The following is a 20,068-nucleotide window of genomic DNA, read 5'->3' as shown; positions in this document are numbered from 1 at the left end:
CATTGTCCCAAACACAGAAATTGGGTTCTGTGAACTGTAGACATGAATCCTACATCCTAAGGGATAACGAGAACACACAGGCTGATTGCTCTCTACCTTTTTTGTCTTGTGTGGGAATGTGCCCCCCTGGGGTGGGCTGGCTTTCCTGGAAAGGGTACGTCTGTAGAGGAAAGTGAGCCTCTGCTCTGTGTCCTAGGCTGGAATGTTAGGAATTTTTACCCTGTTGAAAGAAAATGAAAGCAGAGGTTTTTACTTAAGTCTTGTATGTGTCAATGAATAACAACAAAAAATATGGTGTTTAAATCTTTGCAGGTATTAGGATTTCCTGGCAGTGTCAGTGATGGATGCTGCACAAATGTGTGTGAACCAGAGGTCACTGGAGCTGCAGGGGAACATAAAAGACGTTCCAAGGTGGTCGAACGCCTTCCGTCTACTTTGCAGAAGGAGGAGACGCAGAATTAGGACTTTAATTAGAGACGCTACTTTACCTCCACAGAGTATAAACAGTTTAGTAAAGAAAATAACATAGGCTTGTACATTATTTTATTAATTAATAGCACTAAACACACACAAGTATCACACATCTGACTTCTTGTTATATCATATGGCTAGAGGCTAGAATTAGTATGGCCCGACAGAAATATGAATGAGGAAATATTTCACATTAGATTGGCGTTAAAGAATTATGATCGTGCGGGCTTTAGATTTAAAAATATTATGTTCCTTAGATTTTGCTGGTAATAAAAGTTCTTCTGATTACCACGGTAATAAAAATAAAAAGTATTTATTTAACTGTCCAGAAAACTAGTGTGCCTTTTTCAAGCTTTCTTAATCTCATCCTCTATATAAAAGTCAGGTATTTACATTAAGATTACTAATTTACCACTTTATAAATATAAATATATATATATACATAAAACCACCTGACTAATATCGTGTAAGTCCCCTTCGTGCTGCCAAAACAGCTCTGATGCGTTGAGGCATGGATTCCACAAGACCTCTAAACATGTCATATGTTATCTGGCACCAAGACATTAGCAGCATATCCTAAAGGGAAACTATACTGTCAGGCCTATCCATAGGACGGACTGGAGCCATGCCTCCAGGCGGCACTTTAACTGGGGCGGCATTTTGCTGCTCCGGCCGATAGGAGCTTGGGCCACCTCTGCTGAATATATATATATATATATATACAGCAAAGGCGGCTCTCTAATCATTAAGGCAGACTGACCTGTTGGGCCCTTGGTATATGACTGAGGGCCCAACAGCAGGAAGGGGCCTCGCGGCTTGCCCTGTATGCTGACGGGTGCAGGGCCCCTCCCCCCAGTCTGCTATGACTGAGAGCCTCCTGTCTGCAGCTCTGCTGGGTGAAGAACTTGAACCACATGGTCTGCAGCTCACACCCGGCGGAGCTGCAGACAGGAGAGCGATCCCATTGGATCACCAGGGAAATGGTATGTCAATTTGGGGAGGCTTGTCACAGCCTCCCCACAACCTGCCCCCCCACCTCAACTTGTCCCCCCACCACACCCTGCTCCCCCAACCACAACCTGTCCCCCCCAACCACAACCTGACCCCCCCACCACCACAACCTTTCCCACCCAACCACAACTTGTCCCCCACAGCCTGGTCCCCGAAAAGTCTGCCCTATCCCTTACAGCCTGCCCCCCACACACAATCTGTCCCACACAGCCTGCCCCATCCCGTACAGCCTGTTTCCCCCACACCCTGTCCCCCACAGCCTGCACGCCCACACCCTGCCCTTACAGCCTGCTCCCACACAGCCTGCTGCCCCACACCATGGCCCTCACAGCCTACCCCCCCTACACCATGTCTCTTACACCCAGCCCCCCACAGCCTGCCACAGCCTGCCCCCCACACCCTGCTCTCCCACACCATGTCCCCCACATCCCGCTCCCCCCACACCCTTGTACTCCCACAGCCTGCTAGCCCACACCATGTCCCTCACAGCCTACCCGCTTACAGCCTGCCCCCCATAGCCTGCACTCCCACACCCTGCACTCCCACAACCTGCACCCCCACACCATGCTCCCCCTCACAGCCTGTCCCCCACACCATGTCTTTCACACTGTGCTTCCCCACAGCCTTACCCACCACACCCAGCTTCCCCACAGCCTGCATGCCCACAGCCTGCTTCCTTACACCCTTCCTGCACACTGTCCTCCCCATGCTGTCACCTTCCTACACGCTGCTTCCTCACACTGTCAACTTCCTACACACTGTCACCCCCCAGCACTTATCCAACACTACATGCACTACAAAGACACTACATCCACTACACAGACACTGCATCCACCACACAAACACTGCATCCACTAGACACCCTGCATCCACCACACAAACACTGCATACACTAAACAAACACAGACACTGCATACACTTACACACACACAGACATTGTAGTCCACACACACTGCATACAATACACACTAAATCCATGATACAAAAACAGACAGCATCCATGACACACATACACTGCATTCACTATACACAATGCATCCACTACACAAACCGGCATTGCATTCATTACGCACACTGCATAACATAATAGATGTTGGCGTGATTTTGATGAGGTTGGGGGCGGGGGGAGAGGGCAGCATTTCATCCTTGCACCCAGGCAGCACAATGTCTTGGGCTGGCTCTGGTGCCAGGAAAACAAACTTATTTTCCAGGCACTATAGATTTCCCCTTTGTCAAGGCCCCCTCCCGCAGCACTGAAGGGGTTAATAACCCCTTCACTCACTTACCTGGGTCTAGCGCCGATGTCCCCACCGCCCTCGCATTAGGAACTCCCTTATGCTTTCCTATGGGTAAAATCTGATGCAGGAGGTTCTCATGCACAGCGTGGACCAAAAGTCAGTTTATAAAAACTGCAATAATTACCACTGCAGGGTTAAGGGTGATGGGAGTTTGTACGATGAGCTGAAGTGGTCTGGGTGCCTACAGGGTCCCTTTAAGTTCTGCAAGTTGCGAAGGTGGGGCCTCCATGGATCGGATTTGTTTTTCCAGCACATCCCACAGATTCTCAACTGGATCGAGATCTGTGGAATTTAGAGGCCAAGGAAACACCATGAACGCTTTGCCATGTTCCTTAAACTATTCCTGAACGCTTTTTGCAGTGTGGCAGGGTGTATTATCCTGCTGAAAGATGCCACTGTCATCAGGAAACACAATTGCCATGAAGGTGTGTACGTGGTCTGCAAGAATATCTAGGTCAGTGTCAAAGTAACATCCACATGCAAGGAACTGAGGCTTCCCAGGAGAATATTGCCTAGAGTATAACACGGCTTCTGCCTGCCTACCTTGTTCCCATAGTGCATCCTGCTGCCATATCTTTAACAGGTAAACAACACACATGCACCCAGCCATCCACCTCATGTAAAAGAAAGCATGATTCATCAGACTAGGAAATCAATGGTCCAATTCTGATGCTCAGATCCCCATTGAAGGCACCTTCAGTGGTGGAAAGGGGGCTATGCAGATCCATACATAGCAAACTGTGATGCACTGTGTGTTCTGACACCATTCTATCATAGGGTTACGTTTTACAGCAATTTGAGCTACAGTAGCTGTTTTGTGTGATTGGATCAGATGGGCTAGCCTTCGCTCACTACATGCGTTAATGAGCCTTGGACGCACATGACCCTGATACTAGTTAACTGGTTGTTCTTCCTTGCACCACTTTTGGAACTAATCACTGCCAGGGCCGGCCTTAGGGGTGTGCGAGCTGTGTATATGACGGTCTGCCTGTAACTGTGTGTGTCTGCGTGACTGTATGCTTGTTGTAACTGAGCTTGTGTGACTGTCTGCTTGTAACTGTGAGTGTGCGACTGTCTGCCTGTACCTCTGTGTGACTGTCTGTCTGTAACTGAGCGTGTGTGATTGTCTCACCTATGACCTGCACTTCTGCTGGCTGCAGACCATAAGTAGCTATATTCCAAGCTCCAGCCAATCAGTGCGTTGCCGCAGATTACTAGAGGAAAGCTCTGACATTGCCTAAGCTCATGAGACAGTTACTCATAGTCTGCACGCAGTGAAGGAGCAGACCAGATTCCCAGCGCTGTGAAGATTTTTCGCACAGGGTGCTTAATGGCCTATGGCTGGCCCTGACCACTGCATTATGGGAATACCCCACAAAACTTGCCGTTTTGGAGATGCTCTGACCCAGACTTCTATCCATCATTATTTGGTCCTTGTCAAAGTCACTCAGATCTTTTTGCTTGCCCATTTTTCCTGCTTCCAACACATGAAATTCAAGAACTGACTGTTCACTTGCTGCCCGATATATCCTACCCCTTGAGAGGTGCAATTGTCAGGGCTCTATTTACTGTGAGGCAAAAAAGGCATTTGCCTAGGGCTGCACTTTCAGTGGGGTGGCGTTTAGGGAGCAGAGCAAGAAGAGCTCAGTTCCCTCGCCGCCTCCATTGAGCACCTGTACAGCCAGCAGAGTCAGCAGGAGCCAGCAGCCCCAACAGAGCCAGCAATGAGCCCGCCCAGCGAACCCAGCAGCAATCAGGAACAGGATTCACGCCAGCTCTCCCAAAGGTAGAGAGGGTGGATTTAAATTAAAACAAATATTATTAATTGGTGAGTGTGTGAGAAAATGTGTGTGTGTGTGTCTGTCAGGGAGTCTGTTTGTGTCTGTCAGTGAGTGAGTGTGTGTGTGTGTGTTTGTGTCTGTCAGTGAGTGTGTGTGTGTCTGGCATTGTGACTGTGTGTGTATGTCAGTGACTATTTGTGTGTATGTCTGTCAGTGAGTGTGTGTAGCGGCCAGTTTGTGTGTAGATGTCAGTGTGTGTCTGACAGGGTGTGTTGAATCAGTGAAGATGTGTGTGTGTGTGTGTCAGTGTGTCCTTCAGTGAGTGTATGTAAGTGTATCTGTATCTGAGAGTGTGTGCCTGTCAGTAAGTGTCAGTGAAAGTGTGTGTTGGTTAAACAGTGTGTGCCAATTACTGTATGTGTGTACCAATGACTGTGTATCTGTCAGTGAGTGCATGTCAGTACATGTATCAATGAAGGTGTGTGTCTGGCAGTCAGAAAAATGGCCTTGACATGAATTGGTGGGGCAAATGTAGATTAGGGGGCTGTCTGAACTTAGTCGTGCCTAGAGCAGCACAAATCCAAAATACACCCCTGGCCATTGTAACAATATAATCAATGTTATTCACTTCACCTGTCAGTGGTTTTAATGTTGTGGCTAATCATCACATACATATATATATATATATATATATACAGATAAAGTTGATGACAATGATTATATTGTTACAATGGCACCTGTTCTGATACTCTGGTTGCCCAGTACCATTAGGAGTTGGCTTGAAACAAAATACATTTGTTTACTGTAATATACCTTGCCAAAAATACAATTAGATTATCCCATTAGCTTTATTGAATAGTGAACTTTTTTATTAGTAACATTTTATTTATTAAAATGTTAAGAACTGCACGTAATTAAATAGCAATATGGCATTCAAAATATTTTGATACAGAAACGAAAGGTGACATGGGGGTAAATTTAAACTGTTAGACTTGTACCAAGTACCAAGCTTTTATATCATAGACTAGACATCATGTGAGTCTTGTTGCTTTTCAGGGAAGTTTAGCTAAGGGGCCAACTTATAAACATAGAAACATAGAATGTGACGGCAGATAAGAACCATTCGGCCCATCTAGTCTGCCCAGTTTTCTAAATACTTTCATTAGTCCCTGGCCTTATCTTATAGTTAGGATAGCCTTATGCCTATCCCACGCATGCTTAAACTCCTTTACTGTGTTAACCTCTACCACTTCAGCTGGAAGGCTATTCCATGCATCCACTACCCTCCCAGTAAAGTAATACTTCCTTATAATATTTTTAAACCTTTGTCCCTCTAATTTAAGACTATGTCCTCTTGTTGTGGTAGTTTTTCTTCTTTTAAATATAGTCTCCTCCTTTACTGTGTTGATTCCCTTTATGTATTTAAATGTTTCTATCATATCCCCCTGGTCTCGTCTTTCCTCCAAGCTATACATGTTAAGATCCTTTAACCTTTCCTGGTAAGTTTTATCCTGCAATCCATGAACCAGTTTAGTAGCCCTTCTCTGAACTCTCTCTAAGGTATCAATATCCTTCTGAAGATACGGTCTCCAGTACTGTGTACAATACTCCAAGTGAGGTCTCACCAGTGTTCTGTACAATGGCATGAGTGCTTCCCTCTTTCTACTGCTAATACCTCTCCCTATACAACCAAGCATTCTGCTAGCATTTCCTGCTACTCTATTACATTGTCTGCCTACCTTTAAGTCATGAGAAATAATCACCCCTAAATCCCGTTCCTCAGATGTTGCGGTTAGGACTCTCTATCAAATATTATATACTCTGCCTTTGGGTTTTTACGTCCAAGATGCATTCTCTTGTTTACCATTTTTCTAGTTTACCTAAGTCATTTGCCATTTGGCTTATCCCTCCTGGAACTTCAACCCTGTTACATATCTTAGTATCATCAGCAAAAAGACATACCTTACCATCAAGACCTTCTGCAATATCACTAATAAAAATATTAAAGAGAATGGGTCCAAGTACAGATCCCTGAGGTGCCCCACTGGTGACAAGCCCAAGCTTCGAATATATTCCATTGACTACAACCCTCTGTTGCCTGTCACTCAGCCACTGCATTACCCATTCAACAATATTGGAATCCAAACTTAAATATTGCAGTTTATTGATAAGCCTTCTATGTGCAACAGTGTCAAAAGCCTTACTGAAATGTAGGTAAGCAATGTCTACTGCACCACCCTGGTCTATTATTTTAGTTACCCAATCAAAAAAATCAATAAGATTAGTTTGGCATGATCTCCCTGAAGTAAACCCATGTTGTCTCTGATCTTGAAATCCATTAATATTTTAATTTAACTTAAATCAAAGTCTCTATGAAGTATAATATATATGTATATATCTCGATTTAATGCAGATGTAATTGTTTATATTTTCTAATTAAAACCACATATCCATTTTGAAGTCCTGTGAGTACACCCTTTTTTTCTAATTAATTGTTTATATATATTGCAAAAATCCTTAATGCTATTTATTATAAGCCTACGTTATGGTACTTTGACACTTTATAACAAAGAAAGCATTGCACACAAATGAAAAAAAAATCAAATGGGATTCTTGTATAGATGTATAGATTACTCACTGGAGTAGGTGCAGAGACTTCGTTGATCTGCATAGAATGACTCAGATCCAATATAATGGGCGACCAGTTAAAGGCTGTTTCTAATGTTCCCACAAGACTAGATGTTAAGCGAGTCAGTGATGAGTCGTCTGAGTCAAACAGTTACCATGGAAACGTAACTTATTGTAAACCATGAATCTTAAACGGGAGCAGGAATTTTATGGTTGTTCTAAATAAAGGCAACCTGTTAAAAATGGAGCAATTACCATGGAAACCAATGGAATGCTCATACTGATTGCTTTACTTAGATTTGCGCAGAATTGCTGTTTATAAATAACTACCGCTGTCTCTTCAGTAAGAAATTCTGCAATCAACAGTCACTTCGCTGTTTGAAACAAAGACAAAAAATACTGTACAGCAAGCATGTCAAACTCAAAGGCTTACGTTTATGTGGGCCGCAAAAAAAAAGCACTTCAAGTTTCATTAAAATGTACGGTAGGTTTATTTTGAAAAGTACAGTATAAAAAGAAAAACAACATCTTCTAAACCTCAGCACCCTGCTCTACTAAACCCCAGTCCACTCCTCTACAAAACCCCAGTCCCCCCCTCTATACTAAATACCAGTCCCCCACTCTATACTAAATACCAGTCCCCCCTCTATACTAAATCCCAGGCCCCCTCTCTATACTAAATCCCAGCACCCCCCTCTATACTCAATCCCATTCCCACCTCTATACTAAATCCCAGTCCCCCCCTCTATACTAAACCCCAGTCCACTCCTCTATACTAAATCCCAGTCTCCCCTTTATACTAAATCCCAGCACCCCCCCTATACTAAATCCCAGTCCCCCCTCTATACTAAATCCCAGTCCCCCCTCTATACTAAGTCCCAGTCCCCCTCTCTATACTAAATCCCAGCACCCCCTCTATACTAAATTCCAGTCCCCCCTCTATACTAAATCCCAGTCCCCCCTCTATACTAAATCCCAGTCCCCCCTCTATACTAAATCCCAGTCCCCCCTCTATACTATATCCCAGTACCCCCCTCTATACTAAACCCCAGTCCACTCCTCTATACTAAATCCCAGTCCCCCCTTTATACTAAATCTCAGCACCCACCTATACTAAATCCCAGTCCCCCCCTCTATACTAAATCCCAGTCCCCCTCTCTATACTAAATCCCAGCACCCCCCTCTATACTAAATCCCAGTCCCCCCTCTATACTAAGTCCCAGTCCCCCTCTCTATACTAAATCCCAGCACCCCCTCTATACTAAATTCCAGTCCCCCCCTCTATACTAAATCTCAGCACCCACCTATACTAAATCCCAGTCCCCCCCTCTATACTAAATCCCAGTCCCCCTCTCTATACTAAATCCCAGCACCCCCCCTCTATACTAAATCCCAGTCCCCCCTCTATACTAAGTCCCAGTCCCCCTCTCTATACTAAATCCCAGCACCCCCTCTATACTAAATTCCAGTCCCCCCTCTATACTAAATCCCAGTCCCCCCTCTATACTAAATCCCAGTCCCCTTCTCAATACTAAATCCCAGTCCCCCCTCTATACTATATCCCAGTCCCCCCTCTATACTAAACCCCAGTCCACTCCTCTATACTAAATCCCAGTCCCCCCTTTATACTAAATCTCAGCACCCCCTATACTAAATCCCAGTCCCCCCCCTGTACTAAATCCCAGTCCCCCTCTCTATACTAAATCCCAGCACCCCCCTCTATACTAAATCCCAGCCCCCCCTCTATACTAAGTCCCAGTCCCCCCTCTATACTAAATCCCAGCACCCCCCTCTATACTAAATCCCAGTCCCCCTCTCTATACTAAATCCCAGCACCCCCCTCTATACTAAATCCCATCCCCCCCCCTCTATACTAAATCCCAGTCCCTCCTCTATGCTAAATCCCAGTCCCCCTCTCTATACTAAATCCCAGTCCCTCCTCTATGCTAAATCCCAGTCCCCCTCTCTATACTAAATCCCAGTCCCTCCTCTATGCTAAATCCCAGTCCCTCCCTCTATACTAAATCCCAGCCCCCCCCCTCTATACTAAACCTCAGTCCACTCCTCTATACTAAATCCCAGTCCCCCCCTTTATACTAAATCCCAGCACCCCCTATACTAAATCCCAGTCCCCCTCTCTATACTAAATCCCAGTCTTCCTCTCTATACTAAATCCCAGTCCCCCCTCTATGCTAAATCCCAGTGGCCCTCTCTATACTAAATCCCAGTCCCCCCTCTATACTAAATCTCAGTCCCCCCCTTTATACTAAAGCCCAGCACCCCTCTCTTCTAAACCCTGCGCCACTCTTTAAAAAAGAAAACAATATTAGCCAACAAGCAGACTCCACTCACATTGCCGCTGCAAGTATGCGATTACTGAGTCCAGCCTCTGGTATACCCCCAATGCCGCAGCCATCACAACACTGACCAACACACACTCACTGACAGACACACGCACTGACATACACACGCACACACACTGACAGACACACACACTGACAGACACACACACACACACTGACAGACACACTCACAGACACACACACACTTACTCACTGACAGACACACAGACAGACACACGCTCACTCACTGACAGACACACAAACACACTCACTCACAGACACACAAACTCACTCACTGAAAGACACACACACACACACTGACAGACAGACACACACACTCACTCACAGACACACTCACTGACAGACACACACACACACTCACTGACAGACAGACACACACACACTGACAGAGACACACACTGACAGACACACACACACACTGACAGACACACTGACAGCGAGTTTGACATGCTTGCTGTAGAGCTATAAATTACAGGATCTATAGTATCAGGGATAGACAACAAGTAGATATCCATGTTGCTTAATCATTTTCGACCAATAAAATTTGCCATATGTATAAATATGACAAACGTAGATTTCACAAGGCAGACTATGTTTTAGAACGACTGACACCGTGCAGTGGGAATCTCCTGATCTCATGACAGACGGAAAGTACAGTTTCTGGCAAGAAGTATAATTAATACCAGGTTAGGCAGTCTGGGACAAGTTAATGGAATCCTTTCCCTAAATTATAGTCTTGACTCTAATTAAAAAGTAATTGTGTAATTTTAAAAATACATACACATCGGATTAGAGTCCAATGCTGAAATATTTATCTTTATGGCAAAGTCAATCCAAAATGCTATGTACCAGTAATTATAATGTTTCCACATTGCCAAATGATAAACGTTTCTGATCAGAGTGAAAAGGGTCATTGGGAAACCATAGAAACCGCTGAGGGTTATTAGATTAAATGAACAAACTACAACGTTTCAGCCTCAAGCCTTAGTCAGGTAACTTGTCATAATACATGATTAATGTTTGAAGCTGAAACTTATTTTATTTTGTTTGATATTATTATTATTATTATTATTATTTATAGAGCGCCGTCAAATTCCGCAGCGCTTTACAACGGGTGGACGAACAGACATGTAGTTGTAACCAGACAAGTTGGACACACAGGAACAGAGGGGTTGAGGGCCCTGCTCAATGAGCTTACATGCTAGAGGGAGTGGGGTAAAATGACACAAAAAGGTAAGGATAGTATTAGATTAGTGACAGTTGCAGAAGAGGAATCAGTTGGGAGCTATTAAGAGTTTAATTGATACGCTTTTATGAAGAAGTGGGTTTTTAATGATTTTTTGAAGGAGTGGAGACTGGGTGAGCATCTAACGGAGGAGGGAAGCAAGTTCCACAGGAACGGTGCAGCCCTCGAAAAGTCTTGAAGGCGAGCATCAGAGGTGGGAGTACGGACAGAAGATAGACGTAAGTCTTCAGCATATCGTAAGGGCCTAGACGGGACATACTTGTATATAAGGGAGGATAGATAGGTGGGAGCAGCATTATGTAGACATTTGAAAGCAAGAACCAGAATTTTAAATTGAGCTCTATATTTTATAGGAAGCCAATGTAGGGACTGACAGAAGGGTGAGGCATGGGAGGTGCGGGTGGACAGGAAGATGAGCCTCGCCTCCGCATTCATTATGGACTGTAACGGCACAAGTTGGGAGCACGTAAGACCACTGAGAAGCGGATTACAGTAGTCAAGGCGAGAAAGTACAGTGGAATGGACCAACACCGTAGTCGCATATGGCGTTAAGTAGGGGCGGATGCGCGCAATGTTTTTGAGATGGAAATGACAGGATTTGGCGATAGAGTGAACATGAGGCTTGAAGGAGAGGTCGGAGTCAAAGAGAACACCTAGGCAACGAGCCTGCGTGGTGGAGCTGATGGTAGCACCATTGACTTGGAGGGAGACAGACACAGGAGTAACAACACTTGAGGGAGGAAAGACCAGAATTTCAGTTTTGGTTAAGTTTAGTTTAAGGAAGTGGGCAGCCATCCAGTTAGAAACAGCAGAGAGGCAGTCAGAGACACTAGTCAAGAGGGACGGGGAGAGATCAGGAGAGGACAGGTAGATTTGCGTGTCATCTGCATAGAAATGATATTGGAAGTCAAAGGAGCTAATGAGTTTACCAAGGGAGGCAGTATAGATGGAGAACAGTAGGGGACCAAGGACTGAACCTTGAGGGACACCAACAGAGAGGAGTTAAGGGGAAGAAGCAGAGCCAGAGAAAGAAACACTGAAAGAGCGCTGGGAGAGGTAGGAGGAGCACCAGGAGAGAGCAATATCTTGTAATCCGATATTGCTAAGGATGAGAAGAAGCTGTTGATGATCAACAGTGTCAAAAGCCACAGTGAACCTCACCATTTATTGCACCTGTGAAGCCTATGGATTTTTACTTTTTATTTAAAAAAAAATCCCAGTTCACAAAAAAAAAAACACTAGGAAAAAAAACTACACCACAAAAAAAAATCATCACCCTGACTCAGTTCAAGATGGCAGAGGCGTGAATTTTAGACTGCGTGAAGCCCTCCAGCTACATGACAAGACTTAATTCAGATTCTCAGTTAAAGAATAATTATGGTAAAAATCAGCAAAGTCAGAAGTCTACATTTCTGTTTCCACTGAAAGTATTATGAATGTGAGCCACTTTTTACCCCGTTCTCTACTGTGCCCCTTTTAGTAAGTGTCGGGGGAGGAGTGATCTGTCATTCATTGACTGGTTAAGGAAAATCATGAGATCATCAGCAGGTATTGTTACCATAGAAACGGGCAACTCACTCTTCCATGTCATCATGACAAATACCTTGTTTGTGAGATCGAAACGTTGCTCTTTTTGTGATACGCAGATTTCCATTAAAACTGCCTTTCATTAACTGTTGAGTGCACTGCAATTTTTGTACAAACACCCTGACACACAGACAAACATACTGACACACAGATACACATACTGACACACAGATACACACACTGACATACAGATACACACACTGACACACAGATACACACACTGACACACAGATACACACACTGACACACAGATACACACACTGACATACAGATACACACACTGACACACAGATACACACACTGACATACAGATACACACACTGACACACAGATACACACACTGACACACAGATACACACACTGACATACAGATACACACACTGACACATTGTCACAATATCTGTCCTTCGCAGCACCGTGCAATCAAATAAATGATGTCTCTCCTGGGTTCTAATGGCCACCCACTCATCTCTAGCTTCCTGGTGCTTCATTTTAACATCATATATGACATAGAACCCTCCTTGGGCTCCTTTTAACCCCTTAAGACCGCAGCCAAATGTACAAGTTGTGATCCAAAAAAAACGTAAACAAAACCTGGCATTTGCGCTACATGTCTGTCCAACCATAATTCACCTCTTTCATATTAAATGCACCCACACTTATTATATATCATTTTATTCAGGGGAAACAGGGCTTTTGTTTAACATCAAATATTTAGGTATGGAACATAATTTAATATGAAAAAAATATTACAAAAATGGGAGAAAATAAGAATTTTAAAAACATTTTTAGTTCTACGTGACATTCTAACTGTGAATGTCATAATACTGTTTGCTTTTACTGCAGTAACATACACATATTTGTATTCAGCTATGTCTCACGTGTAAAACAGTACCCCCTATGTACAGGTTTTATGGTGTTTTGGGAAGTTACAGGGTCAAATATAGCATGTTACATATTTCAGTTTTTTCACATTGAAATACGCCAGATTGGTTACGTTGCCTTTGAGACCATATGGTAGCCCAGAAATAAGAATTACCCCCATGATGGCATACCATTTGCAAAAGTAGACAACCCAAGGTATTGCAAATGGAGTATGTCCAGTGTTTTTTAGTAGCCACTTGGTCACAAACACTGGCCAAAGTTAGTGTTAATATTTGAAAATGCAAAAAACTAATTTGAACGCAAATTTTGGCCAGTGTTTGTGACTAAGTGGCTACTAAAAAAAACGAACATACCCTATTTGCAATACCCTGGGTTGTCTACTATTGCAAATGGTATGCCATCATGGGGATAATTTTCATTCCTGGGCTACCATACGGTCTCAAAGGCAACCTGGTGAATTTTAATGTGACAAAACTGAAACGCAAACCTTATATTTGACTCTGTAACTTTTGAAAACACCATAAAACCTGTACATGAGGGGTACTGTTATACTCAGGAGACTTCGCTGAACACAAATATTAGTGTTTCAAAACAGTAAAACATATCACAACAATTATATCGTCAAGTAAGTGCCATTTGTGTGTGAAAAATGCAGAAAATGTCACTGTCACTGACGATATCGTCGTTGTAATATATTTTACTGTTTTGAAACACTAATATTTGTGTTCAGCGAAGTCTTCCGAGTAAAACAGTACCCCCCATGTACAGGTTTTATGGTGTCTTGGAAAGTTACAGGGTTAAATATAGTGCTAGCAAATTAAATTCCCTATAGTTTCAGCATGGGTTGTCAGGCAGGTCCCGCTAATAGTAATTAATAAAATGACCTAATTATGTAAAATTATTACATAAATATATGCGTAGAATTATTATATATATATATGTGTGTATATATATATATATGTATATAATTTTTTGTATTATTTTTATTTATATATAGGTATATATTTAGTGATATATACGTATATACTTATGTATATAGATATATATATTATTTCGTTCTACATGTATTTTGATATCAATATATATATATATTAATTTTAAAATACAGTTAGAACGAAATTATGCATGTTTATATATTTTTTATCTATTTATTTTGTATTATTTTTTTTATTTTATTTTTTTACGTATTTATATATTTATTTATTTTTTATTATATATAAATATATATATAATAAAAATTATATATATATATTTAATCAATATCATTGTACGTGTATTTTGATATTAATATATATATATATATATAATTATGTATATATTAATATTAAAATACACCTAGACAGTGTATGTATATTTATGTGTAAATATATATATGATCTAAGTATATATAATGTTATTTTTACACTGATTTAACATCTTTTATTTTTTTTTCAGACAGCAGGGGGAGTACCTGTCATTACAGGCACTCCCCCTGCTGGCATTGACATGGACGGCTATGCGATCACATGGCCCTGGGGGGCCGAAGAGGACGGAGGGGGACTCCCTGGGCTCCCAAGTAAGTCCCCCATACCGCGATTGCTGGCGTGGGATCGCCGGCGACCGGGTAAGTACATAAGATCGCAGGACGTTCTATGCCGCCCTGTGGATTTTAGAGCCATCTAAATAAGGACGGCATAGAACGTCCTGCGGTCTTAAGGGGTTAATAGTCAGTCTATGTGGTGCTTTTTGATGATGTTTACACACGTGTGACATCATGGTTCTCTGTAACCAATCACAGCCAAGTATATGGTATATATACTTCCTGGTTGTCCTTGTTTCCTTGCCCTGTCCTGGTTCTTGTTACTGAGAGTGTGTTTATACTGTGTATTGGATTTCCCTGCTTTCTGACCTCTACTTTTTTCACTATTCTTGCTCTCTGTTATCCTGACCTTGGCCTGACTATCCATTCTGTGTATCTCTGTGTAGACCTCGACCTATCTCTTGTTTATTTTTTGTCTGCTTGCAGACATTTCATTTATCTATCTCAAGCACTAGCCCAGCCACTCTAAGGACCGGTATATGTTCCTTTACGGTTTCCTTTAGATTTCTGTGTTAGGGTATCTCCATTCCTGACAGACAAACACATGCCTTGACACACAGATACACACATTGGCACATACACACACCTTGACAGACAGATACACACACTGACATATACACACACCTTGACAGATAGTTACACACACTGAAATATACACACACCTTGACCCAGAGATAAACATAAACACACACTAGCACACAGATACACACATTGACATATACATACACACTAACATATAAAAGCACTGATATACGCATTTGCAGCCATTTTTGTTCAGGGGGGTGGTTTGCTTGGGATCCTGCTACTGCTGGCTAAGGCTGATTAGAGTGTGGGTCTGGAGCTTGCTGCCTGCTTGCTTCTCCCCACTCCTGTGCCACCTCATCTGCGTGGCTCTCTCTTGATGTCCCAGGTTGCCGATGTAAAAGCAATACCGATGGGATGGCCCCAAATACATGGGCCACCCTTTGGGCCCCCAATCCCTGGTCATCAGAGATAAAGACTTTTAATTTATTATTTTGGAAGTAACAAGGTCAATTTGTTTATTTTATGTTAGTAATTACATTTGGGTGAAAAAGGCAAAAAAGTTAAATATGCTTTGAGTAAAATCATAAAGTTGAAAAAAAAATCTGTAAAAACAATCATGTATATATCAATTGTACAATACAATCATTAACTCTGTAACCGATACAGGAAGCAAAATTGTTACCAGCTGTAGCAGGAAATAGTGCAAAGTCAAAGACTGACAGGGTCACGAAAAAGAAAAAGAAAAAGAAAATTAGAGTTAGCACGAGTTAAATAAGGTTAAAGATATATTTCACATGAGAAAGAAACCACTGGCACATTTTCAGCCATTATCAGCGGAGATATTTACCATATTTAATTTCTCCTTGTATTAAACCTTATTCAAGTGAGAAGGTCACCATCGGTAGACAAAAACTACCCTGAATTTACCTTTGTGGTTGAGAAATATTCCTGTGGAATGCTGTCCTGGGCAGACAAAGTAATTATTTCTCTAGGTAGACCTGTTTAATGCCTACAGAAACAAAATGTGATCTCTTTCCTAAGTTGCATTTCATTTTTTTTAAACTGAATTTTTGTCTCACATTCCTCTTCCCTTGTCTGCTTTCTGTCTAACCTTCTTTTGTTTTTATTACATGTTCAGTCACTTCGTTTTCTACCACCTTCTTTTAACTTAACTTTGCAATATATCTTCTTTAAAGGACAACTGACAACTCAGAACTTTTTTATTACATTTAATAATACTTTTATCAAGTTTTGAAAGAATATATATTTTTTTAATAAAGTATATGTAAAAAAATGAAATGGGAATGACTCATCCCTACCGTTAGTATATGACAAGATCGTTCGGCCATCTAAATGCACCTTAGGTCAGACAGTGTTGAAAACCAGCAGATAGTCTCTATGGTCTTCCTTTCTTCTGTTTAGGGAGTGATGCAGGGAAGATCATAGAGACTATCGGTATCTGGATTTCATACTTCTCAATGTTGGGAGGGATGCATTGAGAGTTGTAAATGTAGAGTAAGCTGCTCCAAAGATCTATTACCATAGGGATCCATTTAATTGACCCATTTATAGTGAAGACATACAGCTCTATTTTCTTTTATGTAAGGTTGTCATGGTATCTCTCTTGCTTATATATTTCACAGAACAAAATGACTGGGAGATCTGGGATCTGTTGCCACATATTGGTGCCTTGACTCCCATAACAGAAGGAATTAAATGGACGTAATATGTACCCAGACCACCCAGGTCACTTCATCTCAATGAAGTGGTTGGGGAGCTATCCCCTCATTTTAACCCTGCAAATGAAAACATTGCAGGGTTTAAATACCCCTAGTGACTGTCACACACTACCTCTGAAATAGCTGAGTAAAGCCTGTGGGAAAAGTATTGCATTGGCTGGGATCATCAGACACCAATTAGGTGGGACCAGCCACATAGTGGGATAAAAGGTAAGTTAAACTACTTTGTAAACTGTCACTTAAATGGAGACTAAGACACTATAACGTAAATATACATTTGTGCTCCATAGTGTTTCTTTAAGGGATATATGCATCAGTGGAAACACTGATCCTCTTGCTACTCTGCCTTTGCTCTGTGTTCACGCTTCACATTACTATGGCTAGCAATTCAATAAGGGTCTGGTCACCAACTGATTTCAGGGTGGCTTATACTCTCGACTCTAATCAGCGATCAACCTAATCGTGGGCAGATCCAGCAGACAAAAATATGATAAAAAGAGCCATATTCTTGATCATATCAGTGTTGGCATTTCTGCTTTTAATAAGAACCGTCAATTCTCTGGAAATTGCACCATAGAATAAAACATGTATATGAAAGATTTTGCAAATTAAATCACAATCCAGTTTAGACAAGCAAAGCATGCATTTCAAATGAAGAGGATAGATAGGAACATTGTTTCATTTTTATTTTCGCTGTATGTTTTTCTATGCTGAACACCAGGTACACAACCTTAAACCAATGACAGGTGAAGTGAATAACATTGATTATATTGTTACAATGGAACCTGTCAAGGAGTGGAATATATTTTGCAGCCAGCGAACAGTCAGTTCTTGAATTTCATATGTTGGAAGCAGGAAAATTGGGCAAGTAAAATGATCAGAGTGACTTTGATAAGGTCCAAATATTAATGACTAGACGACTGGGTCAGAGCATCTTTGTGACAAACTCCCCTCTCCAAGTGAGTTTGCCACGAGCTCCTGGAGGAGCCTGCTTGCCAGCCTCCTGCCCACAGACTATGGGCCCTGCATGAAAATCTGTAAAAGACTACCAAACTTGACCGACTGTTAGCACTGATTTCCCTGGAACTGTTGTGGGCATGGGGCCATGCTTGTGGTCGGTCAACACTATGACTTCCAGGAAATTCCTAAACCCCTGAACCGATCTGGGTGATTTTTGGATATGTCGTTTACCCAGATCGGGGCTATCAGGTGACTTTTATGGGGTTGTGTGTGTTTTTAAGGTACTTTTGGGGGTTTCATAAAATTGTATGTTTTTTCTGTGCTTGGAGATAATTGGCTTAGATTAGTACAGTTCCTGATTCAATTATCTCCCAAGCACAGAGGAGGGATTCTATTGTTTGTGTATAGCAGTGTCTTACTGTATGACTCTGTTTTTATTGGCTGGTTCACTTTATGTCCTTGTGCACAACAAGGTCCAACTGGATGTCGCCCTTGTTGGGAAACTTGCATAAATATGTGCCTCCATTAAAATATATTCCAGCTTGCACTCCAAAACTGTGTGTCGTCCTGTTATTGGAGGGAAAGAAGATTTAATCCTGTGTCTGCTGTTCCAGCTTGCAGGGGATTCAACGGGGACAGTTCTTGTAAGGACTAGAGTTAATTCCCCATTTGGCTACACGAAGGAGCGGTGTCAGGGCCCCAGTCAAGCCACGGCGACTGTGGGCAGAAGTGCTGCGGTGTCACGACTGCTAGTGTGGTCCAGCATGCAGAACTATGTAACATCTACATAGACAGAATGGAAAGGACAAAACGTAAACCGGTCCATAGAATGGCCAGACTAATACCACCAGGGGCGGGCTGGGCCGGGGGGCAGGGAGGCAATTGCCCCCCAGGCCGCCCGAAATTATTTTAGGACCGGCCGCGGCGGGCCGGCCCTTTAAATGCTGCAGCCGCCGAGCGCTCTGTAAAGAGCGCTCAGACGGCTGCAGCTGCTTTTGCCTCCCTCCCCTCCCCTGTAGGTGGCCGAGCTGAACTCCGGTCCGCGGTCCCGGCCGGAGTGATAGGAAGGTGCTCAGTGTGCACCTTCCTGTCAGTCCGGCCGGGTACAGGAAACAGAAACTCCTGTTCCGCGCGGAACAGGAGTTTCTGTTTCTTGTACCCGGCCGGACTGACGGGAAGGTGCACACTGAGCACCTTCCTATCACTCCGGCCGGGACCGCGGACCGGAGTTCAGCTCGGCCACCTACAGGGGAGGGGGTAAGAGTAAGAAGAGGTGAGGGGGGGGAGAGTAAAAACAGGGGAGGGGGAGAGTAAGAAGAGGGGGGGGAGAGTAAGAAGGGGGGGGAGAGTAAGAAGAGGGGCGGGGGAGAGTAAGAAGAGGGGAGGGGGGAGAGTAAGAAGAGGGGAGGGGGGGGAGAGTAAAAAGAGGGGAGGGGGGAGAGAGTAAAAAGAAGGGAGGGGGGAGAGAGTAAGAAGAGGGGAGGGGGGGAGAGTAAGAAGAGGGGAGGGGGGAGAGTAAGAAGAGGGGAGGGGGGAGAGTAAGAAGAGGGGAGGGGGGAGAGTAAGAAGAGGGGAGGGGGGAGAGTAAAAAGAGGGGAGGGGGAGAGTAAAAAGAGGGGAGGGGGGAGAGTAAGAAGAGGGGAGGGGGGAGAGTAAGAAGAGGGGAGGGGGGAGAGTAAGAAGAGGGGAAGGGGGAGAGTAAAAAGAGGGGAGGGGGGAGAGTAAGAAGAGGGGAGGGGGGACAGTAAGAAGAGGGGGGAGTGTAAGAAGAGGGGAGGGGGAGAGTAAGAAGAGGGGAGGGGGGAGAGTAAGAAGAGGGGAGGGGGGAGAGTAAGAAGAGGGGGGAGTAAGAAGAGGGGGGAGTAAGAAGAGGGGGGGAGTAAGAAGAGGGGGGGAGTAAGAAGAGGGGAGGGGGGAGAGTAAGAAGAGGGGAGGGGGGGAGAGTAAGAAGAGGGGAGGGGGGAGAGTAAGAAGAGGGGAAGGGGGAGAGTAAAA

The sequence above is a fragment of the Pelobates fuscus genome, chromosome 7, assembly GCF_036172605.1.
Source record: "Pelobates fuscus isolate aPelFus1 chromosome 7, aPelFus1.pri, whole genome shotgun sequence".
In the NCBI taxonomy this organism is placed as follows: Eukaryota; Metazoa; Chordata; class Amphibia; order Anura; family Pelobatidae; genus Pelobates; species Pelobates fuscus.
The sequence above is the reverse complement of the archived record's forward strand: the minus strand, read 5'-3'. Positions refer to the sequence as shown.